The sequence below is a fragment of the Panthera tigris genome, chromosome X, assembly GCF_018350195.1.
Source record: "Panthera tigris isolate Pti1 chromosome X, P.tigris_Pti1_mat1.1, whole genome shotgun sequence".
Classification (NCBI taxonomy): domain Eukaryota; kingdom Metazoa; phylum Chordata; class Mammalia; order Carnivora; family Felidae; genus Panthera; species Panthera tigris.
In genome coordinates, this window is record NC_056677.1 from 112,301,950 (window position 1) to 112,314,889 (window position 12,940).

At 46.8% G+C, this 12,940-nt stretch overlaps 1 long non-coding RNA gene across 2 annotated transcripts; it reads left to right on the forward strand.

Moving 5' to 3' along the window:
• The first annotated feature begins 4,387 nt into the window (after window positions 1-4,387).
• Window positions 4,388-9,401, forward strand: LOC102969152. 2 transcript variants are annotated; one of them, XR_006213439.1, is made up of 3 exons: window positions 4,388-4,614; window positions 8,060-8,274; window positions 8,498-9,401. It is a non-coding gene; the product is annotated as an uncharacterized LOC102969152 (long non-coding RNA). The 2 variants fall into 2 exon arrangements; XR_006213440.1 differs by lacking the exon at window positions 4,388-4,614 and adding an exon at window positions 5,980-6,076.
• Window positions 9,402-12,940: the final 3,539 nt, after the last annotated feature.

Below are 12,940 nucleotides of genomic sequence, written 5' to 3' on the forward strand. Positions count from 1 at the left end.
ATCGTCTTCATTTCAGTGAAATACCAGTCCAGAAGCTACCTCATTTGAAAAGTGTCATATGCCGTCCCCAGCCTCGGTTTAGGAATCATTTGTGCAAAAGCCACAATTGCTCTTCTTTACAAAACCTCTACTGTGGTTTTCGCACATCACTGCTACCTTGAGCACAGTCTTTCCTCTTTCTTACAGGAGTAAGAGAAAGTATCAGTACTAAGTCAGCTCTGCACACATTTCCGGTTTCAGAGGGGCGAACTCCGAAGATGCAGTCATTTTCATTGTTCACCGACCTTGTGAAGGATACCCCCCAAACCCACCTCACTGATAGAAAATTCTCTGGAGCCCTAAGCTGCAAATGGACATTTTGCTCTGAGGTGGGAGTAGATTTTGAGATAGGTCTTTGCTAAGAATTATGAAAATAGGAACATCAGTCATTGGCAAGATGTATGAATTCCCAGGTGCAGCCCACGTATAGCCAGGAAGTTGCCTTAAAAAGGAAAGCTCACATTTCTGTGTCCAGGTAGCTCAAAGGCCTGGAAGACGTCCTTTCCCAGAATGCATGTGGCTCTACCTGGACACAGAAATGTGGCCTCTCTCAAAATCTTTTGCTATCAAAACTGCACCCTCTCCTTGTCTAGCAAATTAGCCAGTAATGGTCCTTAAGATAGTGGTGTGAGCTTTCCTTTTTAAGGCAACTCCCTTCCCTACAATTAATTGGCCCATAACCCTCCTTAAGCTTGCCCTTCCTGTCCCGGGGGGTGTGGAAAAGGCCAGGAAAGGGAACAATTATGAAATCCTACGGGGTCCCCAGAGCTCTGCTCCTCACCCCAGTGCTCAGAGGCCCCTGACCCTCCCTCCTTTTCTCCAATCTCTTGGCTGGCTCCCCAACTTCCAGAGACCCAATCCTTGGCACTGAGAGTAGCCACACGGCCCCCAGCACCCCCACGCGGGGCATGAGGTAACCTTAAAGCTTCCTGGGAAATTGGACTTGAAAGGAAGACCTGGGTACAAAGCTTGCCCTCTGGGAGAACCTCCCCACCCCCGCAAAAGGGCCTGGTGGGAATGGTGGGAAGGTGTCACCTGCATGGGAGATGGGGGGATATTCTTAGGAGAAGGCGTGAGAACTGGAGGTTGGGCCAGGGTGACAGCCAGGGATGGAGGTACCGTCTGCCTGCCCCACCCCACTTCCTTTTTCCTATTTGTTTCAACAAGTCTTCCTTTTTGATCGACTTTTAGACATTTTCTGTACTTTTCATGTTCTGTTCCTGACCTGAGACCTTTCTCCAACCACTTTGCTGCCATTTTCTCTCTCTGTCTGTCTCTGTGTCTCTTGACGTGTCCTGCCCCCGTCCCAGAACCAAATAAATCATTCTGCTGTTGATAAGCCCACCAACCTGCAGAGCCTACCCTCCCCTTGACCCTGGATCTGTTTTTCCTGGGGGGTGCTAATTTTGGACAAGGAACCCTATTTAGTATGTATTTAAAAGATTTTCTTTTTCAGTAATCTCTATACCCAGCGTGGAGCTTGAACCCACAACCCCAAGATCAAGAGTCATACGCACTACTGACTGAGCCAGCCAGGTGCCCAAGGAGCTCTTTTTATTTAAAAAGGTTTTTTTAAGTTTATTTATTTATTTTGAGAGAGAGAGAGAGAGAGAGAGAGAGAACGCAAAGGGGAGGGTCCGAGAAACAGAGAGAGAATCCCAAGCACGATCTGTGCCATCAGCGCAGAGCCTGATGTGGGCCTCAATCCCATAAACCATGAGATCAGGACCTGAGCCAGAATCAAGAGCCAGACACTTGAACTGAGCCACCCCAATGCCCCATAAGGAGCTCTTTTTAGACTCACCTTGTATGAGGTGAACGTCATAACCACTGCACTGTGGAAACTGACTTTTCAAACTCACCTTGAATTGTACCACATAGGAGCCTCCTTGTAGGCGATATGAGAGGTCATCTCCAGAAATTAGCTATCCTTTGCCTGGGGAGTGGGAGGTGGAGGAGAAGGCTGTAGAAGGACAGAGACTGAGAAGAGAGAGGAACCCCTTCAGCAGTCCTGCTGCTTTTTGCAGAGCACAACAGCTTGGCTTGGATAAAAATATCCCTAATGGCAGAAAATTCTTCTAGGGAGAAGCTTGCATTTGTCACATCCATTCAATAAAATGTACCGATGACCTACTGTATGCCAGGCACCATTCCAAATGCTGGAGATATAAGTGCTTGGGGAACATGACAGACAGAAAGTGCTATCCTTATGGATCTTACATTCTAGAAACTTCTACTGGGCCAGGTGTCAGGACCATGAGTGCTAGTCACAGCCCCATGAATTCTTAGCTATGAGACCCGGGAGGAGTTCTTTAACAACTCTTCGAGCCTGAGAATTCTTATCAATCAGAAGGGTATAAGTTTGAATGGGTTGATGGATATGCAAGTGTGCTCTTTGAAGAGTGTCAAATACCGTATAAATACATGGTTTTGTTTTTGTCTACCCTCACTCCTTCCAGGGTTTTTAGAGAGTAGTTCCTCACCATGGGCCTACAAGAAATGAAGGCACCCTGGGACTCTTTCACTTAGAAGGATTCTGTGAGTGCATGAGAGTACTAGTAATCAAAGATAGGTAGATCGATAAATGATGAAAGGTAGAGACACAGATTTTTTAAGTTTATCTTGAGAGAGAGAGAGAGAGAGAGAGAGAAGGGGGGCACAGAGATCTCAAGAACCGTGAGATCATGACATGAGCTCAAATCAAGTCAGACACGCTGAACCGACTGAGCCATCCAGGTGCCCTGAGACACCTATATTTTACAAAAGTCACACATACCCGTTGTAGGAAACTTAGAAAATACAGACAAGTTGAAGCAAACAGAGAGAAATATTCCAGAATTTATCACTCAGAGATAAGTCTTCTGGTACCTTCCAGGCTTATTTCTCTAGAGCAGTGCACAGCATAATCAGAGGGGCCGCCCAGTCCTTATGCTTGAGGGCGCGTCCTCTGGGGAGGAGCATCTTTCTTTTCATGTCACAACTGGCGCAGCCTTTCATAAGATGGGGCCAACTTTTTCCATATAAGTGTTGTATTTGTTTCCAGTGGCTTCCATAACCCTACAGCAAGCTTACACACTCCACACATATGCTACCACAAACCAGGTAGCTTGAAACAACAGGTTATTCTCACACAGTTCTGGAGGCCAGAAGTTCAAGATCAATGTGTCAGCAGGGCCACAGTCCCTCTGAAGGCTCTAAGGAAGAATCAATCTTTCCTTGCCTCTCCCAGCCTCTGGCGGTTGCCAACAATCCTTGATGTCACTTGGCTTCTGGCAGCATCAGTGTATGTCTGTGGCCAAACTGTCCTCTTCTTATAAGGACACCGGTCATTGGATTGGAGCCCACCCGAATTCAGCATAGCCTCATCTGGATTTAACTAATATCTGCAAAGATTCTATTTCCAGATAAAGTCACATTCACAGATTCCCGTGGACAAGAATTTTGGGTGGATGCTAGTCGACCGTGTACAAGTGTCACCCCCCATTATTTACTGGAACATGCTTCAGATATGATTGGTTCTCCCAATTTGGGAGAGAGGTATCCAGGCATCCACGACCTTGTCACAATAGGGGGTGTCAGGGCTTCCTGCCCCTCCGGGTCAGAAGACATCTTGACGTCAAAATCCTTGGTTGGAGGGGCACCTGGTTGGCTCAGTCGGTGGAGCGTGCAACTCTTGATATCAAGGTTGTGAGTTCAAGCCCCACGTTGGGCATAGAGATTACTTTAAAAAAAATCCTTGAGGATTAGATGTTGGATGAGATATAGATGTGCTCTGGTGGAAGCTGTTCTAAGTCTACACTTAGCAAGATGGCACCATTCACTGTGGGACATTGTGAAGGAGAAAAGTTCTCAACTCCGTTTATTGGCAGGTGAATGCTTGAGCCCCAGCGGATCTCAAAGGTTGTGGTAATTGTTTCCAGCTACCAACCTGTAGATAAAAATTAACATGGGTGCAGAGAATGGAGAGGAACATACAGCTCATTTCTAATTAGTACTCATAGGCACTTTGGGGACACTCTCACCTTCCTTTTACTTTGCAGTCTTAAGTGGAACTGTGGAAACATTCTATTTTTGCCATGACATTTGTACTAACAGTGTATCACAGGGGTCCCTCTACACCAGTAACTCTACTTTGGGACCAAAATGTATTTAACTACTAATCCCAAATCCTTTGATACAGCCCTTCTCCTCCTCACCCCACCCCTACCGTGGTCCCTGACATCTTACCATTTAATTGAATCTCTTCATCTCCTTCTGTACCCTCCACTCTGCCAGGAAAAAGAAATGCTTCCTGCCCCTGGCATTTCCTTAATGGTATGCAGACATGGTTGGATGTTCTTTGCGAGGCTGCTGAGTCAGAAGCCTGGACGGGCCAGCTGCAGTCTTAATGAACTGACTCAGGAAGGAAGTGCTTACAGAAATGCTGTACCGTGCAGTCAGTGGGTGGGAGCAAATGTCGGCTAGAAGACCTGAGCCTTGTGAAGGGGCGGCCTGATTCCCGGGGAAGAGCATTGGCTGGAAGTCTGGAAGCCTGGGCTAGTCTCTGCTCTGCCACTAACTTGCCGCATGACTTTGGTAAGTCGTCCCCTCTCTCCGAGCCTCAATTTCCCCATTTATGAAACCATGGGGCCGGCCCCAGGTGACCCTGTGGGAGCACCAGAGGTTCTCTGAGTGAGGTCCCCACCAAGAAGACAGTCTCCTGTGAGGATATTAGGAAATGAGTGGGGAGCAGAAGTGCTGTTTCAGAAAGAGCCCCAGGAGTGAACCACAGGACGGGGCAGAGGGACTGCTGGAGCCCAGGGTCGGGACTAAAGAGGGCAGCCAGGAGAGTAGTAGTTAGAAGTTGGGGAGAGACAGAATGAGAAAGACAGGAGAGAACCCTGAACCTGTGAAGTCAAGAAGGATTGGGTAGGGGTAAATTAAGAGGGGCCCAAGGAAAGGCTGTGTGGCGGGGGGGTCTCGGTGCACAGGAGCTTGGGGCCAGCCTACCAGGGCTCTGGAGCTCTAAGGGAGGTACAGAAGGCAAGCTGAGACCAGAACGAAGGAGGTTAAAAATGGGCTTCAACCACACAGACAAGCCTTATATGTTCATATCAGGCTGATTTCTAAAGGAAAACGGGTGCCAATAATATACCCACCCAGGGAGTACTTGATCCCTGATCTTCACCCTGGAGCAGAGGGGACTTTGTCTACCTATAAAGCCCTAATAGCCTGTGCTCCACCTTAAGGGCCCATTGGAAGAAGCTGAGGTGCTATGCAGAGCCCGGAGCAAGGCTTTGTTTGGTCCCAGGCATGCAGCCTCACGAGAAGAAAGATGCTCGGTCTCCGGGTCTTTGCGTGTGTTATTTCCTGTACCTGGAGGGCACCCAGAAAATTCCCTCAGGGTTCTAACATTACCTCCTCCAGGAACCTTCCCCGGCCCTCTCACACTTCACCCCCACTCCTCCTGCGTGCTCCCACAACCCCATCTACTTGCCTTGTTCTGATGCTTCCCCAGCGCACTGTGGTTGACTCCTTGCTTTCCTATCTCCTTAACTAGTAGCTCTTTCTTCTTCGTTTTAGTTCCCCAGACCTATCAGAGAGCCCAGCGCTTGCTAAGTGCTGAGCCAATATTTGCTACATGGATGTTGACCACTTGGTGTCAGCCACAAGGCACCTCAGGCAGTCCTGCCATAGGAGACATCAATGGGAAGACCTTTGTGGAATCATACGGAAAGAGTCCATGGGACTTGTGTCTTTCTGTTAGACGCACAGCAGGAGGTGTTAAACTCATACGAGGGACGCAGCAGCTTCCAAAAGCCCAGCTGTGACTAGAAATTTCTTCTAGAATTTTCCTTGTGCTGGTTGGGGGTGGGGAGCACAGCAGGGAGTGAGGGGACAGAATCCTGCATCCAGAACACAACTCTGAAGGGTTTTTTTTTTTTTCCTTAGAGCCAGAAAAAGAGGGATCACTCACCCATTCTCCATCAGATACTAAGCTGCTGACTGCCTCAAGGACGAACTTCTCTCCCTTGTCTTTCCAGGCTCGGCCAGATAGGTAGAGAGAACATGGACGAACATTTACCGTGTCAGGCATGGAGCAGATTGCCTTATATAATTTTCTCGTCTAATTCTCAGGACCACCCTCTGAAGCAGGAACTATTGTTACCTCTGCTTCATAGACAAAGCGACGTAAGGAACCAAAAGGTTAAATAGTTTACCCAAGATGCCACAGCAAGCAGAGTAGTCTGTAATATCTGCTACCGAATTCTGGCTATTCCCACCCCCCATATCCGCCCCTCAGAAGGATTGTTACACTTAAAGACCCCTAGTCAGGTTAATGGCATTAGTATTTTCAAGCAATTGTTTTAAATGACCACGTTCTATATTTTTGTTGTTTTAAATGATCACGTTCTATGTTTTTGAAAGATGCTAGCAACAAAGAGGACATATGGGTGGCAAATGAGCACATACAAAGATGTTCAACATCACTAGCCATCAGGCAAATACAAATCAAAATTCTGATGAGATAATATTACAGACCTATTAGATAAATAATACAGATGGTACCGAGTGCTAGCAAGGATAAGAAGCAACTAGAACTCCCGGCCAGAGCTATCTTTGGTGACAGAAGGCAGCACAGCGGTTACCTTTGTGAGAAGTAGAGGTGACTGAGAAGGGGGGTTTCAGAGGTAAAGGTCTACATCTGGGTGATGATTCCGACGGGCGTGTTCACTTCATGAAAATTCATTAAGCTTATGAGTTGTGTGCTTTTCTGTCTGTAAAGGTTTATTTAAGTAAAAAGTTTATGGAAAAGTAAATTATTACGGGGGCACCTGGGTGGCTCAGTCGGTTAGGCGTCCGACTTCGGCTCAGGTCATGATCTCCCGGCTTGTGGGTTCGAGCCCCGTGTCGGGCTCTGTGCTGATGGCTCGGAGCCTGGAGCCTGCTTCGGATTCTGTGTCTCCCTCTCTGTCTGCCCCTTCCACACCTGTGCTCTATCTCTGTCTCTCAAAAACAAATAAATGTAAAAAAAATTTTTTTAATAAAAAAATAAAAAAAAATTTTTTTTAAAAACTAAGTTATTACAAAAGCAAAATACGCTCATTGTAAACATCATGCCAGCCTCCAGTTCTACTCCCCAGTGGCAATCGGTGTTACCTGTGTTCCTTTTCCACCTAGGCATATAGATAAATATAGCTTTATTTTTCTTACACAAATGGGGCACGGAGGTAAAGTGCCTCCCAAGTCAGAAACAAGGAGCAAGAATTTGCCAACAAAATTCACTTTGGGGATCTGGGATGGAGATAGGCAGCTGGTAAGAAGAGAGATTGAGGATTACGGTCACGCTGGCAAAACTAATACCTACAACCAGGCCAACCTTCCAAGTACCCCTGTCCCCAACATCATTTGTCAATGCTGATTATCCCGAACCCCCTCCTACCTTACTCCTCCTGAGCCTTTGGAGTGTCAGAGTCAATATAGTCAACTAGAAGATGGCTGCACAATGAAGAAGGATAGGAGGTTCTGGATTAGAAAAGCCAAGGACAGTAGATGGATGTTGAACGCTGGGATTTGTCAGTGGAGTGCTAGAAGCCAGGATACAAAGTGATGGCAGGGATCTCTCCTCCTAGGGAAGCTTCTCTGATATTCTTTCTATTCCAGCCCCCTGGCTGGGTAGGTACTCCTCCTTAATGTTCCCACAGCAGTCTGTGTTCCCCTCTACTGTGACACTTCTCACTTTGTTTTATGTTTGTCTGCTCCTGTACTGGTTGGCTTCTCTGAACTGGGAGCTCCTGGCAAGGTAGGGACCACCATTATTTTATTTTATTTTATAGAGAGAGAGAGCACGAGGCGGGGAGAGGAGCAGAGGGAGAGAGAGAGAATCTTAAGCAGGCTCCATGCTCCGGGCAGAGCCCGATGCAGGGCTCAATCCCACGACGCTGGGATCACGATCTGAGCTGAAATCAAGAGTCAGACGCTCAACTGACTGAGCCACCCAGGCGCCCTGGCGCTATCATCTCTATCCTTGTCTCCCCAGCATCCAGTTCAGCACCTGGCCCGCAGCAGACAGTGAATGTTGATTTGAGCAAATGAACTAATAGAAAGAAATGTCTCCTGTAATTGCTTCTTACCAATCTAGCCAACAACGGCAGCGTTGTGGATGGAGGCACCAGAGAACACATCATCTCTGGCTTTTTGCTGCAGATCTACATGGAGAATCACACATGGGGCAACAAAGATTCTCAAGGCCAGGTAGGGCTTTGCATTGGAAGCTTGAAAATGCAATGTCTGGCTTTGAAGAAGATGTATACCGCAAATAATTTGCTATGCGTTGATAACGGAAATTTTCATTTTCCATTGGCTAATAGAAAATTAACCATGACTTTTAAATTATCTTCCTTTTAGTGTGATGTGTTTAGGTCAACATGTTGATTGTTTAATGTTTTAAAAAGTGTGATTTCTTTTTGCCTTCCAGATCTTGCAGAAATGTCTGAAAGGAAACTGTAAAAAATGAATATGTACGGGTTTTTTGTTGTTGTTGCAGCATTGTCTAGTATCATATGACTGGAAACAACCTAAATGTTCGTCAATAGGGAACTAGTTAAATAAGTTATGGTATATCATCATACAGTGGAATACTATGCGGTTGTAAAAAACAAAAAGAAAGAAAGAAAGAATAAAAAAGCATTTGCTGACATGGAATGATCTCCAAAATATATTGTTAAATGAAAAAACAAAGATGTAGAACAATGTATTGTATACTACTGTGTGTAAGGGTGGAGGAGAATATCTATGTACTTGCTTGAATGCATGTAAAAGCATCTCTGCAAGAGATCTAAGAGACTGACAACACTGGGTGACAATGGAGGACTGGGAGAAAGCAGTGGACGGGAGACTTTACGTTGCACATTCGTTCTCTTACGCCATTTACCTTTGTAACCATGTGAATGTATTATGTGGCCAAAAATAAATGTAAAAAGAATGAAATCACAGCAACCATGGGGAACAAGAAAAAGTGAAATAAATTTTGAGAAATCCGAACAAGTAAGAAAGCCAATGACTTTGGACTAGCAGACAGATGAGAGCATTGCACTGCAATGCAAGAACTCGGAGGCGAGAGTGGGTTTTCCCAAGGAAACATCAAGCTCAGAGACAGTAAATGCAAAGAGCAGGGGTAGGCTGAGAGGTAACCATCATGGTAACTCATTAAAGAGCTGCGGCAGAAACAGCTGGGACAGGTGGGCTCTTTCCCCCTTCTCCCTCTTCCCCCATGAACCCTTAGCAGCAGCATTTGGCCTTTGCCCTCAGGCTAAAGTTGCCCCAGGAGGGCTCTGGGGAGGGTGCTAAGACCTCCACGAAAGACAGGAAAAAGAAAACAAAAGAAAAACCAGCATCAGTCAAGAGTGAAACCCTCTACAGGGCTTCACCCCAGAGAAAAGCCCTCCTGGTTTCATCGGTTGTGGGGGTCCCTGGCCTTCCTGCCTCTCCACCCACATAACCTAAAGGGAAGCCTGCCTGTTGACAGGCTCTACCCACTGAAACAGAACCCGCAGCCAGCCCTCCCATTCCGGAGAAGGGTTTGTGGGGGGAAACAGATCAATGCAATTTGCAGAGGAAACCCATGCCGTCTGCCCATAAAAATGAACATAGTTTTTCATTCATAAATATCACCAGACAACTAAGGGTCATCAGGCATTTGAGGAGAACCACCAACATGAAAGAGAAGAACCAAAATAAACGAGTGGAACTGACCCCAGAGGAAAGAAAGATAACTAAAGGAATAGAAGAAAACTTAAATATATTATGACTTCTATCGCCAGAGAAGCTCGCCAGTGCTATTCTATCAGATTAGATAGAATGTTGAACAACGCCCCTTTCTATGCCCTTAAAAAAAATTTTGTAGATTGGCATTCACTAATTCCTTGCCATGGGTCAGGAAGCAAGGGTTCTGAGCTTTGAGTTTTTAATGGTCTCTTTGCTCTAGGAGCCAATGGTAGGGAAATCAAATGAGTCAGTTATGAGGCAACGTGGCACATGCAATGATAGATTAAGCACAGAAGATAGATTAAGACGGAGTAAACTTTCCACATTGTCTGCTGGGAGGGGATATTTCAGAAGGGGTGTCTCTTCCTCGACCTTAATGGATAAGGGCAGAGGGAGTCAGCATGAGCACAAGGAACAGCTTGAGCAGGAACAGCACGTTTAGGGGGATAAACCTGGCTTGACATGGCAGGGGACAGGTCGTGTTTTGGGCTAAGAATTGAGATGCCGTGCCCTAGGCTAGGGTTTTCCAGACATGTTCAGGGCAAAGAGTCCGTGTGAGGCCCTTTGTAGAACAAACAAAATGCTGATAACATTTAACTCTTTCATATGTACTGGAAATAATTTTCCTAGCAGAAACTATGACGGTGTTCTAGGTTATCAATATATAATCACAACCACAAGCATACTCACACCAAAGACAAACTGTTGAGGTATGATCCATTGTTTTCTGAATTTTTCCCTTGGTACTTATTCGCGGCAATGCAGTCACTAGTTAGCAGGAGAGCGGCAGTAAAACAAGGGGACAGAGATTTAAGAAAAGTTGGCATAAGAAAAACTGACAAGTGACCCAACCTATTAACTTAATGCTCTCTGTGAATTCAGAAAAAGATGGCTATCATTTGACCTTGGTTGTAGGCACTTTTGCGCGCTCCAGAGATCTACGGATCTCTTGGAAACTAAGTTTAAGAATCACTTCTGGATGCATTAGGCAGCTGGAGAATTTTTTTAATGTGTACTTATTCTGAGAGAGAGGGAGGGAGAGAGAGAATCCCAAGCAGGCTCCACTCTGTCAACGCGGAGCCTGACGTGGGGCTTGAACCCATGAACCGGGAGATCATGACCTGAGCTGAAATCGAGAGTCAGACGCTTAACTGACTGAGCCACCCAGGCGTCCCTAGGCAGCCGAAGATTTTTAAAGGGGGTCAACACCAGGGCAAGGCCACTCTTTTTTGGAGGAGAGACGGGTGTGGGATGTCCTGACACAAAGGACAAATTGATACAGAATCAGAAATCAGAGACTAGAGCTCAAGTTTGGAAGTCGGAAAGGCAGCCAATTGTTGTAGAGGACCAGGCAGAAGAAGGACGAAAGAAAGAGGAGGCTTCCAGGACTGAAGGGCAAGCAAGCTATTCTGGAGCTAATCCCATCCATGTTGAACATGCCAGGGCTCTGCCAATCTGTTTCCCTGGGTCTGGGGCACAGTCTGAGGGAGTCAGGTCAGATTAGATGAGATGGTCAGTTACAAGATTCAGAATTAACGTTCTGCTGGCAGTACGAAGGGTGGGTGGGGCAGGGCAGGAAGGGAAGCAAGGAGATACATTAGGAGAATGCAAGTCAGTAATCTAGGAGAGAGGGGATGTGGGACTAGACTCAGATGTTGACAGGAAAAGAGTAATGGCAATCGAGAAGCTTTGGGGAAGAAGAAGCCACTGGGATTGGGGAGGAATCTGGGCAAGAGGGAGGGAAGAGTCGTGGCTGGCATCCAGGTCTCTGACCCAGGCAGTTAGATGGGTGTAGCGGCACTCTTCCCCAAGATAGGAAGAACCTTGAGGGAGAACGGGTCTGGGCAGGAAGTGGAGTCAAGGGTAGGGGTGTGCAAATGTGAGGTGGCTTTGGGATGCCCAAGTGGAGACGTTGAGCGGTAGCTATACTTACAAACCTGAGATTCAAGGCCATGGTTATAGACTTGGGATTCACCACAGTGAGGGTCATAGTGAAAACCCTGAGGGTGGATGGGAATCGCCCAAGGAAAACGTGTAGAGTGAGGGGTGCGGAGGGGAGGCGCAGGGAGGAGAGGAGGGTAAGGATAGGGAATACCAAAGTTTTAAGGGGAACAAAGAAAAAAAGGGGCTCACACGAAGAAGTATTGTGAGAGGCAAGTGGGCAACGCTAGAAGGGTGACAACAGAATCGTAGGTCAACAGACTAATAGAAAGGTCACGCAAAATGCACTCTAAGAAAGGATTCGGCCCAGACGGTTGGGCTAATAGTGGTGTGGGTAGTTCCCGGGGAATGTTGGGAGTGGAAGTCAGACTGCAGGAGGCTGAAGGTGAGAAAGCGGGAAGCAGGGAGATCGGACAACTTTTTCTTAAAGGCGGTCACGTGAAATGAAGCCTGCCGTTGCCCCCATCTCTGGGGTCCCTTCGGCGTCCTGCCCCTGGGCGGTTGGCCGAGCTGATCTTGGCAGGGCCCTCGCCGTTCTGGCATTCTGTGATCTGGTAACCATACGAAACTGGCTTTGGAGAAGTCCCCGAGCCCCTCTCTTGGCGCCCGTGATCGTTTTCCTTCAGTGGAACGGAGGTTACTTGTCTAAGAACTGAAGCCTCTGACCTGACGGATGGAAGTTTATCATGTGCATCGAAGCCACCTACTTGGCAGACGCAGTGAGGAGCTGCACAGATCTGGGCCCGGGACAGGATGCTGACGCGTGGGAGGGGAAGAGAGCAGGTGCTAACTATACAGAGAGTGTGCCTGCCGGAGCACTTTGTTACATTTCCTATTTGTCTCTCAAAACAATTTTATAGGAATCACCAAAGTGATCTCATCATGGTTTCTTGACCAGGTTGGGATGTGGGGTAGGGATTTCCACAGCTGCTTTTATTTTGAAGGCAATCTGATAAGACGACACAAAAACCATTGAGAAATGCATAATCCTACACCCCTCAATGATTCAATGTGTTGTCAAAACTTTGGGTGTTTTTGATGTTGTTATTCTCTTGGTTTTTACTAGCGTGTAAGGAGGTAACAATTATTTCGAAAACTCACTCTCTTCGGCTAAACCAATTCCCCCAAATTCAGGGCGACTTGTTTGTCTATTGCTTAACACGTCTCAAAGATCTTTTGTGCACATTTTTAAAAGTTTTTTTTTTTAACGTGT